The following is an 18262-nucleotide window of genomic DNA, read 5'->3' on the forward strand; positions in this document are numbered from 1 at the left end:
CGTCCACCTTTTCCCTTCCCTGCCCTTTTTTTGCCCCAGATATCTGCAGACAGGATCGGGCAGTGGCGGTATCCCTGGGTTTAACACTGAACTACTTTAATTCTGCCTTTTTTATGAAAACACAAATGCTTTTTTTGCACGCCTCCAACAAGTTAGTTGCTTGACAAAAAAGGACAGTATTTGCACTTGGAGGGTAGAGCTGTCCTGAGACATCATCACTGTTGGGAAATACGGTGCTCATATCACCTGTGCACAAGGGGAGGGGAGGGAATGCCACCTTTAAAGTACCTCAAAATGAATTTAATTTAGAATGGATTTCACATTCGTGTCTGATGAATTAAAACCAGTGTGGTTTAACAACTATGTAATGGGTTATATATATGATCTGTTAAACAGGTGTTTGAGGTTTAGCAATTATCTAATAAGAGACTTATACATATTACAGTAGATAAACTTCAATAAATATGTTCTTAATCAACCGGAGAGCACTCAACATACAATTACCCTCCCTGCCACATCTTGTTGAAACAAGCAGCTGATTCAGTGCATGATGGGATTTTATGTGCTGCTTAAAAAAACCCCAAACCACGTGTCTTGTTTGTGCTGCTGGGGGGGGATGCGGCTGCTGGAGGGGGTCTCTGGGCTTTCCACCCAAGAGCTGCCGCAGCTCCAGCAGCTGGGTAGGAACCCCAGCGGCTGATTATCCCCCATGGGATACCCATGATGGGGATCAGTGTGAGCAGCTCCAGCCCCTGCCCTCCTCTCCCCACCTTGCTACCCATGTGCATCCTTTCATCAAGAGAGACGGAAAAGGATGCAGGATGAAGAGCTTCATCGATGGATGGATTTGCATCAGGAGCCATCAAAAGCGGCTTAACAGACACCACAGTGCCTCGAGCACGGGGCTAGCCATGCTGGTGATCCATGCCATGCTCATGCCTCCCAGGTCGCTCCAGGGAAGGATGCAGAAACCCAGCCCCATCGCAGGGTTAACACTACAACGCTTCGGCTAATTTGCCACGTTCCTAGCTCGGGTGTTAAATCTAATTAGCACCTTAGTGCTGGCTTTCCCAGCCATAAAACAGCAGGGGGGAATCCCCACAAACTGCCAGAGACAAAAGTGAGTGTGCTTCGGTGGCTTCCCCCCATCCCTTCGTCCTGGAAAGCCAGGTTTCACCCCAGACCGGAGCACAGGCAGACAAAGACACAGGTGCCTCGACCTCCCACTGCCGGGAAAATAAACACGGGCTGTTGTGTCAAATGGGAAAGTACCCGGAAAGCACCGCAGGGCAAGCAGAGCTCATTTTGGGTTTTTTTTGCACAGACCTTGCACAAAAGTTCACGGTGGGTTTGAATCATTGCTGGGACAGAGCAAAATCCAGCCCAAGGAGATGCAAGATTTTTACTTCTAATCCCAATGATCTTTGCACAAAGAGGCTTTTGAGCACACCAACGGAACAGCAGCATGTGCCCCCTGTAGCTGCCCTGTACTCTCTCTTTCTCAGCCTCTAATCTCCACAAAAAGCCACAAAACCATTGAGCAATGGAGCAGCCCGAAGGGCCTCCTCTGGGTGTTGCAGACACCCACAGCAACATCAAGCTGCCCTCCAAAATCATGTCTACTCCTCCACGTGACCTCCATCAGGTCCTCCTCGCCCCACGTTATGACCAGGTAAGCATCCCCTGCACTGAATTAACATCCTCCCTTCCACTGCGCCAGCAGATTTGCTCTCTGCATCCCTCACCACTGAGATCGGGGAGGTTTGGGCAGTGCATGGGCTGCAGGACCCCACCTCTACCCACACCCGAGGTGCAGGACCCTAGGAACAGGGTTCTGCTGGCAACAGACACACTGAGGCCAGGAAGGCAGTGATCCCTCTGCCCAAGGAATTTTCTTCTCTCTCCCCTCGACTGCACAAGATGAGCACATTTTTAAATATAGCATTAGTGTTGTCTAATAGCCGGCTCGCTCTGGCTGGGAAATCTGAGTCGCTCTCATTGATTTCACAGCAGCTAGATGCACAGATGCCAGGAGTGCCCGGGGGACACGCAGCTCCTCGGGCACAGCCTGCCCCAGCTTAATGATTTCTGCCAACACACCGCGGCTGTGGAACACTCCCTCGCTGCGCACAAGTCAGTAGAGCTTTATATTCTTCTGGTGGTACTTTTTTTTCCATCATTACCAGTACAATTTTATCGATGGCTGTATTGCTGGCTATTTAATTATTCCCTTTTAATCCCTTCAAGCAGATGAGATGTAAAAGCAAAGGCCATTAGTGACTCTGGAGTGATGTGCAGGGGCATTAGCCTAGCAGGCAGAGCAAATCCCAGCCTGGATCGTGCCGCCCACCTACCATCTCCACGCTGGACAGCCACATGGGAAGGGGCATGCCAGAGGGAGCAGCACTTTAAATAGAGATGTTAAAGGGGGAAAAACAAGGAGGAAAGTGCCAAGGGTGCCCCAACACCCATTTCCACCCCCCTGGGGGCATCCCGTTGCAAAAAACAGCCAAGGGATGAGCATCCTCAGTGGGTTTTTCTGCTGAGCTCTTATTCATGGGACCTAAATCCCTCTGGTTCTGCAGTCTTGCAAGACTGTCACCCCATCACCCCTTGGGGACACCTGCCATGGCCCTGCTGAGCTTCAGCTGACAGGCTCAGGTGGAAAGGAAGGGAAAGGAAAAGACATTTGCTCCTTTTTTCAGATCCAAATGAAGAAGTTGTACAATTTCAGCTTATAAATAATTGAAGGACTAATGTGATCTCAAACTGAGCACTTATTACATGGAAACATCCCTGTTGACAGATGAATTCCTGTAAATTTTCTTTGGTTGAGCTCAGATACCCATTTTCTGCTTTGAAGCAGATGAGTTCACCCTGGCTGGACAGCACATGCTGTGCCTGGCAGGGACTTGGGCCTTTGGAAAGGAAAAAAAGATAATAACAATAATAGTAGTAATAAAGGACTGAGATTTTAAGAGCTGCAGGCCACGTATACAGGAGCTCAGTGCACACATTTGCCTCCTCTCTTCTCCAAAGAGGGTCCTCTGGGCTGTCCCCAGCTCCTGGCAAAGCCCCCATGCATCACCTCAGGGACCACAGTCCCAACAGCCCGGGAGGGATGGGGGAGGAAGGTCGGGACCCCTCGCAGTCGGGCAGCACACAACTGAGGCTGCCCCGGTGTGCCATCACCTCCCCCCCACTGCCTCTCTGTTTACGTTCTGCCTTCCTTCAATTATAATTAATAGCGGCTCATTATCAGGAGGGGACCATTTATAAGATTCAATTAGAAGCCATTTATTTTAATGCTTTTGAACACAAAATGAGTTTGATCTCAGGAAACATTTCATTAGCATAATCTTCCCGTAACAAGATCATCTTCTGAGCTTGACATATTTACAAGCCGGTACCGGAGGAGGAACCGTGTCTGAGTGGCCGTGGCCTTTGGATGCTGAAACTGGAGGTGGTGAGCAGGGTGCTGCCTGCACCCTGCCAGCTTTTCCCACTGGGAATGGGCATCCTCAGCTGAGGCCTTGGCTGGTTTGTGAAAGCTGGGTTCTTACCTTGCACTCCCTTCCCACCACCAGCATCAAGCTGCGGCTTTCGGAGCTGGCTCGCCCGGGCAGGCATCAATGTGGTCTGCCCTGCTGGAGCCACAAACCCAGCGCTGGGTCATCAACAACCCTTCACCTTTGAATAAACACAACCCAGGGGCTGACAGCAATGCTCCCACTGCCCTCCCCAGCTGGAAACCTGCGCAGAGCAAGAAGCTCTCAGCAAACCTGTGCCATGGCACAGGGAGGGAGTGAGATCATTTTATTTGACTGTTCAGCTTCGGAAATTTAGTCGTGAAGCAGGAATGAAAACTTGTGTCTACTCCAAGTCAAAATACTCAATACAGCATAGCCTTTTTTTTTTCCCCGGGGACAATCATCTCTGATTTGTTGCCCATATGGAAGATGTATTGGTTTTCCATACACCGGATGAGTTACACGTTTCATAAGTTAAGCTGTCCATATATTCAAAGTAATATGAAATCATTCACTTACACTTAAGCTGTATAGCGCACTGCCATGTATTTTGGGTATAAAATTACACCATGAACATATTTTTAAATGCTTGGTCTTTATCAGAGCCCTGTCTGGAGCTATTGCCTTTCATGGAATGATGCTCGGGATGCTTTGCCACATCCATTGCAAAACAGACGGCTAAAACACCCTGACCACGCTGGCAGGCACCAAGCCCAGGCAGCACCCGTCCCTGGCAGGAGCATGGGGATACGGGGCTGCAGAGTGCAGCAAAGCTGTGGCTTGGCTGTTGGATAGAGAAGGAGCCCCCTTTGCCCAGGGTCCCCTGACCCCCTCTCCAGGCTGGGCTGACCTCGGGCTCAGATGTGCTTTCCTGTGCCTGATGCTACCTCCCTGTTTAACCCAGGGGCAGGCAGGTTGCAAATGGGCAGGGATTTAGGTCCCCAAACCATTGCAAATAGAAAGAGGAAAGGATAAAAAGAAAATATTATTAGAGCATTGGCATTAGGGAGCAGGCATAGGCAGTGCCCACACTGCCAGCCCCTCTGCTGCCCTGTGCCTCCCCATGCTGCCCGGCTCGGGCACGAAGCCAGCCGCTCGCTTCCCGGCTCTGCATTACCCAGGATCATGTTTTAAAGCCACCGAAAACACAGGGAAATAAATTCTCCTCCAAAGAAATCTCCGGTGCCACTGCTCCAAATTATCTGCTTAGTACAGGAGGCAGTTCTCAAATATTTTAAATGTATGGGCCATACATTCTGGGAAACATAACATACACAGCGAAAAAAAATTGCTTCCCCATATGGGCTTGGAGAAGCTGCGGATTACAGCGCACAGAGCCAGATGGCTGGTAACTCAATGCAGCTGAACAAAAATCTCCGGGCCAAATTCATCCCCACCACAACCACACGGAGCCTGAAAGGCTTATGCTACGGTTTCACTTAGCTCCTCGCATTTGACTCCTGCAATATGTGAGTTATCTGCTCATGGAAGTCATTTTATGAGAGGTAGCTGGAATCTTGTTTCTGCAGTTGTTGCTCCCACTCTCGTGGGGGTCTGTCCCTCCTCCCCCAGGTGTGGGAGCAGATGGACCCCACCCTGGTTCTCTCATTCCTGGCCTGGGAATGGGGCGATTTGGGGGAAATTAGACAACATGTTCAGAAATGCCTTATTGCACCAAATCCTTTCTGATCCATGGTATAGACCAGGGGTCTTCAAACTTTTTAAACAGGGTGCTGGCCCACGGGCCATAGTTTCAGGACCCCTGGTATAGACCTTCCCTCCTTCTTGGGGCACTGGGTGCCCTTGGTTTGGGGTTGACCTTCTCCATGTACCCACCTCCTCAGTGGCTGCCCCTGCAGCTCTGTGCTGCTGGACAACCCCTCCTGCGGCTTCTGGCTTTTCCTCAACGTTTTGGCCAGAATAATTTAACAGAAAAATCTGGGTTTGTGCTCAGTTTGCCATGTAGCTTGGGCAGTGAATAGTCCCTGAGCAGCCCCTACAAACCTTCTTGACATCCATGCCAGGACCAGCCGGCACTAGCCTGCCAGTGGCACAGGGCTGTGGGGGGACCTGGGCAGCACCGGCACAGCCAGGTCACTGAAACTGCCCAAACCCATGAGGGGCAGCAGGGCTCCCACGGCCACGGGGGACAGCAGGCATCTCGTGCTGACCGCACCCACAGTGGGATTGAGCAACCGGTTGTGTGTAGGGTTTGAAAACCATGATATTTCATAAAAGGTGATTAAAATGCCTGTTGATACCATGCACGGCTGTTACGCTGATGAATACCTGGCTTGGGAGGGAGCAAGGACTGGAGCCAGAGCTCCCCGGGGCCCCGGGTGATATCAGCACTGCTGGAGCAGGCTAAGCCTCCTGCCACCTTCAAGTCACCAGTTTTTCCCTGGGAAGCTGGAATGCCCAGCATGCCACATCCTGCCCGGTGGTGGCTTGTTGTGACTCACCCAGCGAGCCTCCCCGTGGAGGCAGCAATCCTGCACCTCTCTGTGCATTACCATCTTTATGAATCATTAGTCTGAAACAAGGACACCAGATGCATGCAAAGATGAGTCATTTGAAGGAGGTGAAAGGAAACCAGACCAGCCACATATTAAAACTCCCTGTAACAATAAAAGGACCATGTACGTAAATCAGTTTATTTTGACTACGGCGATAATGCTTTGCTGAGGACACGCCAACTTGCAGAGAAAACGCTGAGCCAAGACACGATCCTGCTTTCCAGCTTAGGGCAGTGCTCCAAAGGTCACCAAACTTGGTGGCTCTGCGTAATATGGGACTGAGATGGGATGCTGGGAGACACGGACCCCATCTGGCCTCGGAGCGGGCACCCTGGCACACTGCGGTGCTGCTGGGACGGGCTCTGGTGTATGTAAAATGCATACGGAATGACTCCATGTGCATTAGGCACACATTAATGCAAGCCAGACACCCAGTCAATGCCTTTACCTTAACGGAGTTGAATTTAAACATAACTTGGGGACTAAAAAGGTCGCTCGGTGCAGCACTGGAGTGTCCAGGTCCCATCCACATGGTGCACGGGAGCCTGGGTGCTGGTGCAGAAGCAGATCCCTGGGCCTGGGGACACACACCGAAATGCAGCCAAACCGAAAGAGCCCATCAGCCCTGCAGGCAGCGGCTGCTCAAGCCAGATCTGCCCACCAAAGGGAAGGCGGAAGCCGCGATTGTGGGATTAAAGTCAATTTACTTTGTGACATGGATTTAGATTACTGCCCAGTTATGGTGCGATTAGATGGGCTCAACGTCACCCCGGAGGGGAGGGAGGGAAGGGAAGGGGAAATGCTGCAAAAGAGCCTGGCCATGCATTTAATGAAGAAAAAGCACAGCTTCTCTCATTAGCCCAGCCCTGCAATGGGACCAAGGGATTTTATGGTATTCCTTGGAGTACCACACATATTTGCACCCTAGAGGTGGAGAAAGGGAGAGGGGAAGAACCTCTCGGTGCACCATGCCCTGCTCGGTGCCCCTGGTGCGGGGCCCTGGGCATCACGGCTGGTGGAAGTGAGCCCTGGCCATGCCAGCCAGCCCCACAGTACCACCCACTCGTCCCAAATTGTTCACATCCCTCCCCTAATCTCCAGGTTACCCGTGCTGCTCCTCTCAGCACCTGGGAGGAACTGGGGGCTGTTTTCTCCCCGGCCCTCCCCAGTGCTGCTGAAGGACTTTTGCACCAGACTCAGAGAAAGCAGAGGATGGGACGGAGACTGATCTGGGGTCCAAAGCAACGTGGGCAAACATGCCCTTGCCAAAAATAGTATCTGCCCTCTAGCTAACATAATTGCTAAACTGGAGCAATCTGCTCCTCCCGGACCATACAGGCGAGGCAGGCATGCGATGCAACAGTGTTCGCACACTCGGTGAGGCAGCGAATAATGAAGCCCAGTCCTCCAGCTCTCGCCTGCCTCCTGCAAGGCAAACGCTGGGGAGGAGAGCCATTGCCAGCCAGCAGGATACCAGGATTTGTGCATACCAAGTCTCTTACGTGGGTAAGGCAGAAAGGAAGATGATTTTGAGCTGCAGACAGAGGTACAGAGAGCTTTCTGCGATCCCTCTGGCTTCACTTCACCAAGGTCTATGTTTACCAAGCCAGCTTGCTCCCTGCCAAATGCAAACATGATCCTTAGGGGAATAACAGAGCAAAGAATTTGGATGATGAAGCTTTTTTTAAAAAAAAAAAGGAAGACATCCAACAAATACTTAAGGGAACAACTGAAGGAGAAACTGAAGGAGAAATTTCCAAACATTCAGAAGCATAAAGGGTTGCTCTTAGGGAAAAAACAGTTTGAGCATTTCCAGGAGTCCCTGTTTCAGCCCTGTGCTGGCACTCCCTGGGATACCCCTGCCTGCCCCAACAGCCTCCAATGCCCAGTAAGGTTGGCTTTATTCCTGAGTATGCCCAGTGGTTACCCACCAACAGAAACCACGGAAACATCCTCAGGACATACACAGCAGCTTAAAAAAAAAAAAACCAACAAACCCAGTTTTTGCTCTTTTCATCTCGGAGAAAGCCCAAGGCCCTTCACTGCCCTGTCCTGCCCTCCAGGCCAAGGAAACCACCATGAAAACCCACACGCTTTCTGCGGGGCAGACCACAGCACAGCCTCCCAGCAAGTGAGCCCGTGGGACTGTGGCTAAGCCAAACTTAATTACCTATCTACCTCCCTTTTTTAATTTTCTCTCCCTCTGGTTCTCTGTTTCTAGACCACAGCCACTGCTCATCCTCTGTGGCAGCAGGATGTGGCCATGTCCTCCCCTATATCCCCATATAGAGGATGCTCTGTCCATTGAGCACATGGGGGGCTTTGAAACATCAACACCCACCCCCAAGGCTCATTCTCTGTCCGCCCAGCTCCCCAGCAGCTGACAGAGATGGATGGCCATTAGCCTGCGAGGTCTGAGCAAACAGGAGACGGAGGAGGGGAAGGGAGCCTGCCCTCGCTTTTATTCTCCGGGCAGCAGGGTCACACGGGGGATTTGGTGCATTAACTCCACATCAGTCCCAGCTCTGCCACACCGGTGCTCCCCCCAGTCCCCCTGCACCACAGCATCTCCTGCCACACATGCACCCACCAAGCAGACATTAGACGATCATTCACACACATCTAAATAAATGATGCTGTTGCAAGACTGATTTAGCTGCACAGTCCTCTGAATGCTACATTAGTGACCTATTAGGGGAGGGAGGAAAACCTCTCCCTCCCGCCGCCGGTTGGGACGCAGGAGCTGCGGAGCAGTCCAGCAGCCGTCGTGGCTGCTCCCCTTGGCAGAGCCAGCAACGGCACTCGGGAGGATTGAAAGGGAAGTTTGTTTTCAAGTCAGCTCAGTCCAGGTTTCTGGGTTTTCCAGATGGTTTGGCTGTCTGGGGATGCCTCTTGATGCCTTTCACAGAACGAGCCCTGCCTGGAATATGAGAAATGTGAACTAACATTAAAGTCCAAAGACAGATTGCAGGAATATTTTCTTCTATTCAAAGCAGAAGACTAAAACCACAGATGTGTCAAGAAATCGAAGGATGGCTTTTCCCCTTCACCACTACAGTTGTGGGATTCTTTTTATAGCCAGAATACTGATGTAAAATGAGCCTTTCCTAAAATGTCTAAAGTTAAGAGCCTGTTTCTGCAGAGGAAATCGCTGTTTCAATGTGGGATAAACCCGTGTGTGCAGGAAATGGGAGGCTGGAGGAAAACCAGGGGATTCCTGGGGAGGGCATCCCTGGATGAACCACAGCCTCCGAAGGGATGTGCAGTATTGCAGATGGACTAGACGATCATTGTGGGTCCCTTCCAACTGAACTATTCTACTCTGTTCTAAGATGTTTATGCTGGTAACCATCTCTGAAGTAGCAGGAGCATCTCCAGACGCCTGTGCTGTGCATGGGCAAGCATGGGACAGGCTCACTCCAGCCACAGCATCTCAGGCTGCTCCCACTGAGCACCTGAGGAAGCACCCAAGCCACTGCCCTGTTTCATCTGTCACCCCTGGAACTGGCAATCCTTGCAGGGACCGTATTTTGAACCCACACCCCTTTGAAAACCTCAGTTTCCACTTGCTGTTTTCAGGAAGAGTTTCTGCAGCTCCAGCATCAGCCCGGTGCAGAGGAGAAGGCACACTCACTGCCTGCTTTAAACAAGAAAATCCATACATGGTAGAAAAGTTTTTAAAAGGCATAATCATTTCAATCTCAGATAGAGCCAGCACGTGATGGAAAGAATTTCACAATTGGCAGGGCAGGAGAATCAATTTAAGGTGTTTACACAATGCAGAGCTCCCAGTGTATAATTATCATTTTATAGTCAATCAATTGTAATTCTGATCCAGGAGCGCGGCACGGGAAAATTAGCATTCAGGAACACCTTTGATAAATTAGTGAGGATTACGGAGTCTGTGTTTGCAGAGATTTTGGTCTGGCACTAGGGGAGGATTTAAAAATGGCAAAGTTTTTGCCTCTGCAGCTGAATACACCAGGGGCTGAGGAATTTAAAGCTGTTTAGTTCTGGAAGAGAAGTAGGATTAAAGCTATGGAGAGGGCAGGGATCTATTCTGTATTTGATTAGGAGTTTTATGATGCAAATAAGCTTTGGGGAACACTTCAACTCTCAGTGCATGGGATTATACACATTGCTGTATTAATTATTAGTATTAGAATAACACCTAGAAACCTCAGAAGATCCCTGCTGTTCAAGGCACTGAATATTTCAGGTTAGATCCAAACCCTGCTGAAGTGACCCAGAATCTGAGCCCACCTATCTCCCCGGGGTCTGGATAAGGCCCCTGGAAGGGATGGCTGGACCCAGGGAAGGTGCTCAGGAGCTTCCCAGGGACCTCTCGCTGCTGCGGGTCCGCGTAACCCCAAGAACAACAAGAAGCTGCTTTCTGAGGAACAGTCAGATAATAATGAAATTACCCCAAACCACTCCAGTGAAGCCACAAATCTTTCCCAAATAAAATCTCAGGCGGGGCTTGATGAGTGTTTCCCAAAAGAGACCTTGCCTCTCAGCATTTACCTGCAAACCTACAAACCTGACATCATCCTTTGCCCAACACATATCCATGCAAGAGGTCCACGTCCTCACCCCTAGGAGCTGGATGCAGCATTTCTCCCCACCACGGTACAATTTTGCAAGGGACCCTTGTGACTGTGGGGAGTGGTGCTGAGCTTGGGTGGGTTGGGGTGCCCGGGGTGCATTTCCCACACAGGATTTGCTTCATCCCAGGTACCAAGCTTATCCAAAAAGGCAACACTTGGCTCTTTGCAGCGATCTGATGACCTGTCCCAAGTCCTTTTGGCAAGCCTCGGTCACAGCTGGGTTTATGTCAAACATGGTGTGGACCAGGAACATAGCCCTTTCTTTTCAAAAAGCAAAAGTCCTCAGCAGGGATGAAAAGCCAAACCCTCAGAAGCTTTGGTGGGCCCAAGATCAGTCAGCACTTGGTATCAGGAAAGGCAAGACAGACTAAGTGCCGACTGACAGGTGGTCCCAGAAAACCCTGGCACTGCCTCAGGAGCTCAGGGCTGAAACCGCTCCCAGAAAACAGGAGAAAACTAATCCAGAAAAAAGATCCAGTAAAAAGGGATGTTTTTCTGCCAGGTGAATGACTTACACAGGCTCACAGACTCTGCACATTGAAAAGCAGCTTCCAAAACTGCTGAACTGAGAAGCTGAGAGTCGAGCTGGCTCCTGGCAGGAGGGGGCTGGAAGAAGATGTTTGGGGACACCAGCTCACTATCCACCTGCCCCTCTGAGCCTTTTCCTTTGGGAAAAGGAGGAATTTGGAAACCCCCAGCCCCAGAGGAGCCAGGCAGACAGACACCAGACTCTCTTCCCCTGGCCTGTCCCATCACACTGCTTTCCTAAAGTGCCTTTTAGCAGCACAATTAATAGACAAAAAGGGATGAGGAGGAAAAAAAAAAAAAAAAAAAAAAAAGAAAGAATCAAAAGGGCCCCAAGTAGCAGCTGCGTACAGGAACTGTGCGACTGACACTCTGTCACCAGCCCCATCCTTGGGGAAGACACCGCAGGGCTCTTTACTGCAGGGAGGGGAAGCTGCTCTGTATGCACAGCCCACCCCTCATCTGCTCCGGCTTTATCATGATAATACCGGGAGCCCAGTCTGGTGGCAATAATCTCCTCATTCTCTGCCATTTCCTCAAGGGGGTAAAGATCATGGAGCATTAACACAGCGGATGTGCACTTTGAACCAGAAGCTGTTCCCTGGGCTATAAATCAGAGCCTGCCACCGCAGCACAATGGCCCTGAAATTAATTACCCCATTGCTTTGCCAAAGAGAAAGCGCCTTGTGCTGCTGCGGATGCACACACCAGCAGGCACACAGCCCTATGGATGTGCCATGGGGTGGCCGGAGCCACCGAAGGTGTCTGGAGCCACCACCGGTGCCCGGCTGCTGGCCCAGGGGTTTTTTGGACACATGTCTCCATTGAAACCTCTTTGGCCATGTGGCTGTGCCTGGGAAGGTCTACCCTGCTCCTTCCTCATCCCTGCAATGCTGCTGAAGCTCCAAGAGAGCAATAAAAATACCAAGTTGGGCCATGGAGTCCTGTCATTCATCTTAGGGTAAATCCCCACAGTTTTGGTCTCTGTGCTGATGCAACTAGCTCGCCCACAGACCAGCAAAACCTGCTTTCTGTAGGCTTGAAGACAGGCTGTAGCATACAGCCTGGGCTTATGGGGAAGGCAGGCTTAAAGAGCAAGCCCATAGCAAAAAGTTGTTTTCCTTCCTGGCCCTTTCTTCATTAAATCCTACAGTAAAACAAGACATTTCTAACAATTTTCAGTTTGTGTATCATCTGTTCTTTTTACACCTTTCCCATCCTTTCTCAGGAGCAAAAAGGAAGGGAACAAAGAAGAGGTAGCTCCTCACACCAGGTCTCCCAGGGCAATTTTTCTGGGCAACTCTCAGTTCATAATAACAGGTCCCTGTCAGAGATCAGCTTGTTGCCAAATCGAGTTTGTTGCCCCAGTTTGCCCATTGGCCATTCACCAGCAAATGCTCCACCACCAAGGGATGCCACCGCATCCCCGCAAATGTTTATTTTTCCCTCTAGCATTTTTGGCTGAAGCTTTCTGCTAGAAGTCACCACCCAAGGGACACATTGAACCCCTGAACAGCCATTACTTGCCCAATTTCATACCCAGGAAGACACGGCGTTGCATCGGGTATGCTAGCACCGCCAGGCAGGAGCATCGCCCAGCAGAAATCAGCAGCAGGGCCGGCTGTGAATGGGGTTACCCTTGGGCTGCTCTGGGACACACTTTCCCTCTGCACCTCCTGCTGCCGTATGACATTGCTGTTTATGAGAAATACAAACTCACTTTCCTTTTCCCACAGCCAAAAAGGTCATACCAAGTAAGCGGTGAGATTTCCAGCTTGAACAGACTGTTCGGGGGTTGTTTGCAGTAATTTTTTTGGTACTTTTTTTTTTTTTTTTACTTCTTGAGAAATAGCACAACAGAAACTGTACATGATGTTTAGTCCTTGTCGTACATGAAACAAAAGAAAGAAAAATGAAGTTGGTGCCCAGTCCATTCAGAGCATCCTCTGCTTGACTTCCAGATCCTCCTCCTACCCACTGCAAACTCTCACCTCAGCTCTCCCTGTCTCGCCCTCAGTGCCGGGGCTGGCAGTGCCGTCCATCCATCTGCGCATCCCAGCAGGATGACTGCACCTCTGAGACATGCTGACAGCAGCCGTGATGAGAAGCCAAAAGCATCACTGCCTTTGGGAGCCGGCACAGCAAAATTTATGTGAAAACAAGACCTAAAAACATTGGTGCTAATGGAAGGGAGAGGTTGTATAGCGCAAATAAAAATACGATCCAAGTGATGCACAGTAAAATGGCAGTATCCATCAGCTCTGAGATGTTTGCTTGCAAAGTGGAGGGTCTGGCTATTAGTGTCTCGACCATTACAAAAGGGAAAGTGGAAATTACCATGCTTTTTCAGCTTGGCTTTCCTCCCATCTGTGCTGTGCAACCCATCCCTCTCTGTACTAAAAGGTGTAAAAGGACAAAGAAAGATGAACCGAGCAACCAAAACATAGGCCACAATATAGCAAGTACATTTATTTAAAAGACATTTACATTTTAGGAAAGAAAACTAAATCTGTCCCCAAATGAACAGCAGTTTTCAGCTGCTGCTCCTCTCTCCATCCCCATTGCAGCCCAGCAGTGACAGCTCAGTAAATAATACACTGCATTCCTCCTTCACCTGTTGTGAAACCTGAATACAAGTTAGGCGATGCCTCTTGGAAACCTCCAGCTAAGCTCTGATGGTCCATGGCACAGTGCTTGCCATAAATAAAAAAAAGTTTTCTTGGAAAACTAAGAGAGGAAAGACAGAAAAGCTAGCAATGCAGCACCTCATGCCTGCGCCCATGCAGAAGCGGCAGCGCTGGGGAGAACAACTCTGAATTCACCATGGTGAAACCTGCCACGACATGCCAGCACTGGCTCCTCCACGGAGATGCTGTACCAAGAGGGTAACATACTGGGAAGTTAAGGCAGGGTGGCCGAAGCATGGCCTCGGGGCACCTCTCTCTGTGCCCTGGACCAAGGCAGCACCGAGAGGAAACCCCACTATCAACCATCACCAACAGAGCACCCACCCCGGATGCATTTGCTCTCAGCCAGGGTCATATTCAACATCCAGGAGGAGTCTGGAAAGGCAAGTTTTTAATTGCTTATTGTTCTTCAATTAAAAGCCACAATGCCCAGCTGAGAGACGACCCAGCACTGCAATTACACTCGCCCTGAGGTGTGTGTAACACAAACATAGCTGTCTTTAACATGAAAATCATCAGCATCTCACAGGGGCTGTGGGCTCCGCACTCAAATACAAGGCAACCATTAAATGCATTTTCAGGGAAATTCCCCTAGAGAAACCACTTTGCCTGACATTTGCTACTGCTGCATTAGTTCTTTCTCTTCTGCCACTCTATAATTGGGACAGAAAGCAAAGCATTTTGTATGTTGACTTTTGCAGGAGAATCTCTAATAGCCGTTTATAGCTGACATGTTAGACTGAAAATAAAAATCCCCGCACTCAGCAAGGCGAGGAACATCTCGCCTCTACGCTGCCATTTTTAGCTATCCGAATGTACACAAGTGTTCAGAGGCAGAGTCCAGGGAAGGGCCTGCTTGTCAGCCACGGAGTAACTGATATTGATGGAGAACAGAAAGCCAAAGCCCTACCTGGCTGCAGGGATGCTGTGCCTGGGCTGTGACTAATGACAGAGAGCATCTTCTAGGAAGAGACCTTTCATTTAAATTAAACCCTGTTTTCTGCTCACTCGCGGTCACGCATCCGTTGGCAACCTGAGCTGATGTGACCATTTTATGAATCACATTTTTCCTCCAAGTGTAAGTTAGACCCAAAAGGACAATAGTGCCATCCTTCCCCGAGAAGGCTGCTGTCACCTGTCCCACATTCTTGCTCACCACTGAGTTGGACTCAACGATCCTTATCAGTCCCTTCCAATTCAAGATAGTCTATGGGAGTTCACACTGCTTGAGCCGGTTTTGGGGTCCAGGGGAGCCCTTGCTGCCGAAAGCCCCATCTCCCTCTGAGCTTGCACATCCAGGCTTTGCTACCCCCATAGCCCCCCATTAGGTACCACGGTACTGATGTGCCTTGCAGTAACCTCCTAACGGACAGAGCAGGAAAAATACATTTTTAATTGTTTTTGGCTGATGTTTTTATAACCGAAAGGCCCCAGAACAAGAACAAAAGCTTCCTTTCAGGCAAAATAAACGTTTGATGAGGAATTTAATCAAAACCAGCGTAACTTTGTGGGGGAGGAAAGAGGTTGTGCCAAGATAGTGTGTTGCTGCATTTTGGAGGACATTAGGCCACACAGGACAAGGTTTGCTTGCCCATCAGGACAGCATCTTCCTGACTATCCCACACCTCCTACCCCACCGTTCTGATTTTGCAAGAGATAAGCAACCATAGCCTGGGCTCTCCTCAGGAGCCCATGAAGGACCAGGGCTGGTCCCTTATGGGGAGACCCAGAGCTGGTCCCACAGAAGAGCCCACCCCACAGGGCTGCTGAGCCCCAGCAGCCCCTCGCCTTCCCAAACCAAGGCAGCTGCCTCAAAGCCTCAGTTCAGCAGATGAAAGCGGGGAGCTGATTACTTACAGGGTCCCCACACCTCTCTGTCTGCTGGAGAGGTTGTTTCAGGCCTCTTACCCCCTTCAGCAAGAGACCCGTGGAAGCATCACCCCATCCTGCTGTAGAGAACAGCCCTCCCAAAACTCTGTATCAAAGACCTGCCTTGAATATATATATATATATAAAACATACTTTTTTTTCTCCCCTTCTAATAATAAAACATTTAGTTCTAGGTCACTAAGCAGAGGAGATGGAAGAGGAGAGAGAGAGCTGCTCTGATCTTTTTTGCAGCTTTTTATGGAGAAATGTTCTGTTTAACTGCCTTTCTGGGGGAAAAAAACAAAACCACCAACACTCAACACACTGTCCACAGTATAAATGGAGATTGGCCACCAGCCAAGGCTGCCTGGATTTAACCTGCCAGTGTTATCAGCTCTGGGGTCTCACTGGTAACCAAAGGTAAAGTAGTAATTTAAAGGAGTGATATAAAAGCCTATTTTCCCTGGCTGGAAGAGCTGGATATTCACAGGAGAGCCAAACAGCAATAACCAGTCCCCAAAACATCCATCTGCGGCAACCCTGAGCAAGGAAGTGGGGAGGAAGGGCCCCAGGCCAGCTCTGGCTGTGGGGAGCGGGGCATCACCTGGACCAGGATGCTCTGTACCCAAAGCACCTGACGCACCACAGAGACACAAGACCCAGCTCTGCCCCTTCCGTCCTCCAGTGCCCCAGCCCTGTCCAGCAAACCATCACAGCTCTCCGATGACACACCATCCCACACAGGTCCTCGATTGCTTATTAATCATACCCCATCAGTCACGCTCTTCATCACTTCACTGGTTTTTATTCCCTTTCCTAAATTTCTGCTAATCTGTTGGATATTCCTGGTATGAAGAAATAACTCACGGGTGGTTTCCCCACTGCCGTGAGCTGTGGCACATCGTGGGAGTCTCAGCAGGGAGCGAGGAGTCAGCGAAACAGATGGGGAAGATAATGGCACAGGGATTTCTGTGGTAGCAGGTGATGTGAAGTGCTGGACATCAGGCTTAAATCCAAAAACCCATCAGGGACCACAGTATGGCCATGGCCATGTGCAACACACTGGTGAGGCCACAGTGAACTCACCCAGCTCAGTGACCCAGCAAGCCTCCTCTGAGAGCACTGGCCACTGTGAGGAGCCTGGATTTAGGCTTTCACTGATGCTTATATGCAGGCAAATACTGCAAGAAATCCATGTGCTTTGCCCCAAATCGTGGTGTTATTGCAGGAATAATACTGGAGAAATAAAGGGAATGGGAATACGGAGCTAGTGCTGGGATTTGGCTGGATTAAACAGAATATTAATTTAAACTACTGGAAGTTTATAGGCTCCTATAGCAATATGCTATAAAGCTTTATGCATATTGATTTAGATAAAGAACAGTTTGCTTATTTTTTATTCTGCATTATGAACCAATAAGCAAGTGAAAACCCAAGTCATTACTGAAAAGCAGGCGCTCACATAAGCCTTACAGAAAATGTCTGTCTCGTGGCTTGATAGCCATAACAAAAATGATTAATAATCTGCTGCAGACACTTATAATTGCGATAGCTTCCTCTTGTGAATTTAAATAGCTTTCTTGAATTACTGCCTTTGACATAATCAATAAAGCTGAGTTATTGCTTTATCAGGCAGTTCTATACAGCAGGGGGAAGCAGTTACCTGGGGAGCCAAAATCCCTCCAAAAATTCAAAGCTGGGGGCTTGTCCCCAGCAGGGCTGGGCCACCATGGCTGCAGAGCCCCTCTGGGCCTATTTATATCCCTTTAAACAGACTTGACAGTGAGCTAGAGACAGAATGGGAACCCATCACAGCCCAGCAACAAATATTTAATGACTACTTATAAACCCAAGCAATATGTTTAACTTTTCCCATTCCCTATAAAAGGGCTCTTATTTAGCCTAAGTGGGCTCTGAAGTTAAATACAGAGCATTACGGCATGCCAGGGTCTCCGCGGGACACAGGGAGAGTTTCTTGGCCACAATTTCCATCCTCTCAACATGGAAAACAGCATGAGCTTCATCTCAGGGTAACCCACGCCAGCAGCACAGGGCAGTGATGTTTTCTCACCCCAAAATGAGACTTTTCACAACAACAGCAGCAAGGAGAAATATTTCATTTTCTAATTTCAGATTAAACTCAGGAATTTATAGATTGTTTTTTACCCCCTCCTCTGAAGAAAATAGTAATATTTCTTTCTAATAGGCAGAAGAAAGCAAGAACTCATTTCAAGCTTTTAGGAAAGCACTCTGATTTGGCAAAACTCTGCTTTAATTCAATATCTTTTCACACAAATGTCATAAATTAAAGAAAAATGCTCCAAACCCATCAATGACATAACTTAAAGGCCAGAGCAGAAAGCCCCAGAGAGATACTGCCCCATGCACCCTCCCCCTTGACTCACCGTGACCATCACAACATCTGCTTCCCCTCCTGCCCTTGTAAGGAAGGGTCAGGGTGGGTTTGAGCACCACAAGCTCCTCAAGCAGCCAGACGATGCTTTGGGGACAGATCCTGCCTTCTGGCC

Source organism: Falco punctatus (genome assembly GCF_963210335.1).
Source record: "Falco punctatus genome assembly, chromosome: 1".
NCBI classification, from domain to species: domain Eukaryota; kingdom Metazoa; phylum Chordata; class Aves; order Falconiformes; family Falconidae; genus Falco; species Falco punctatus.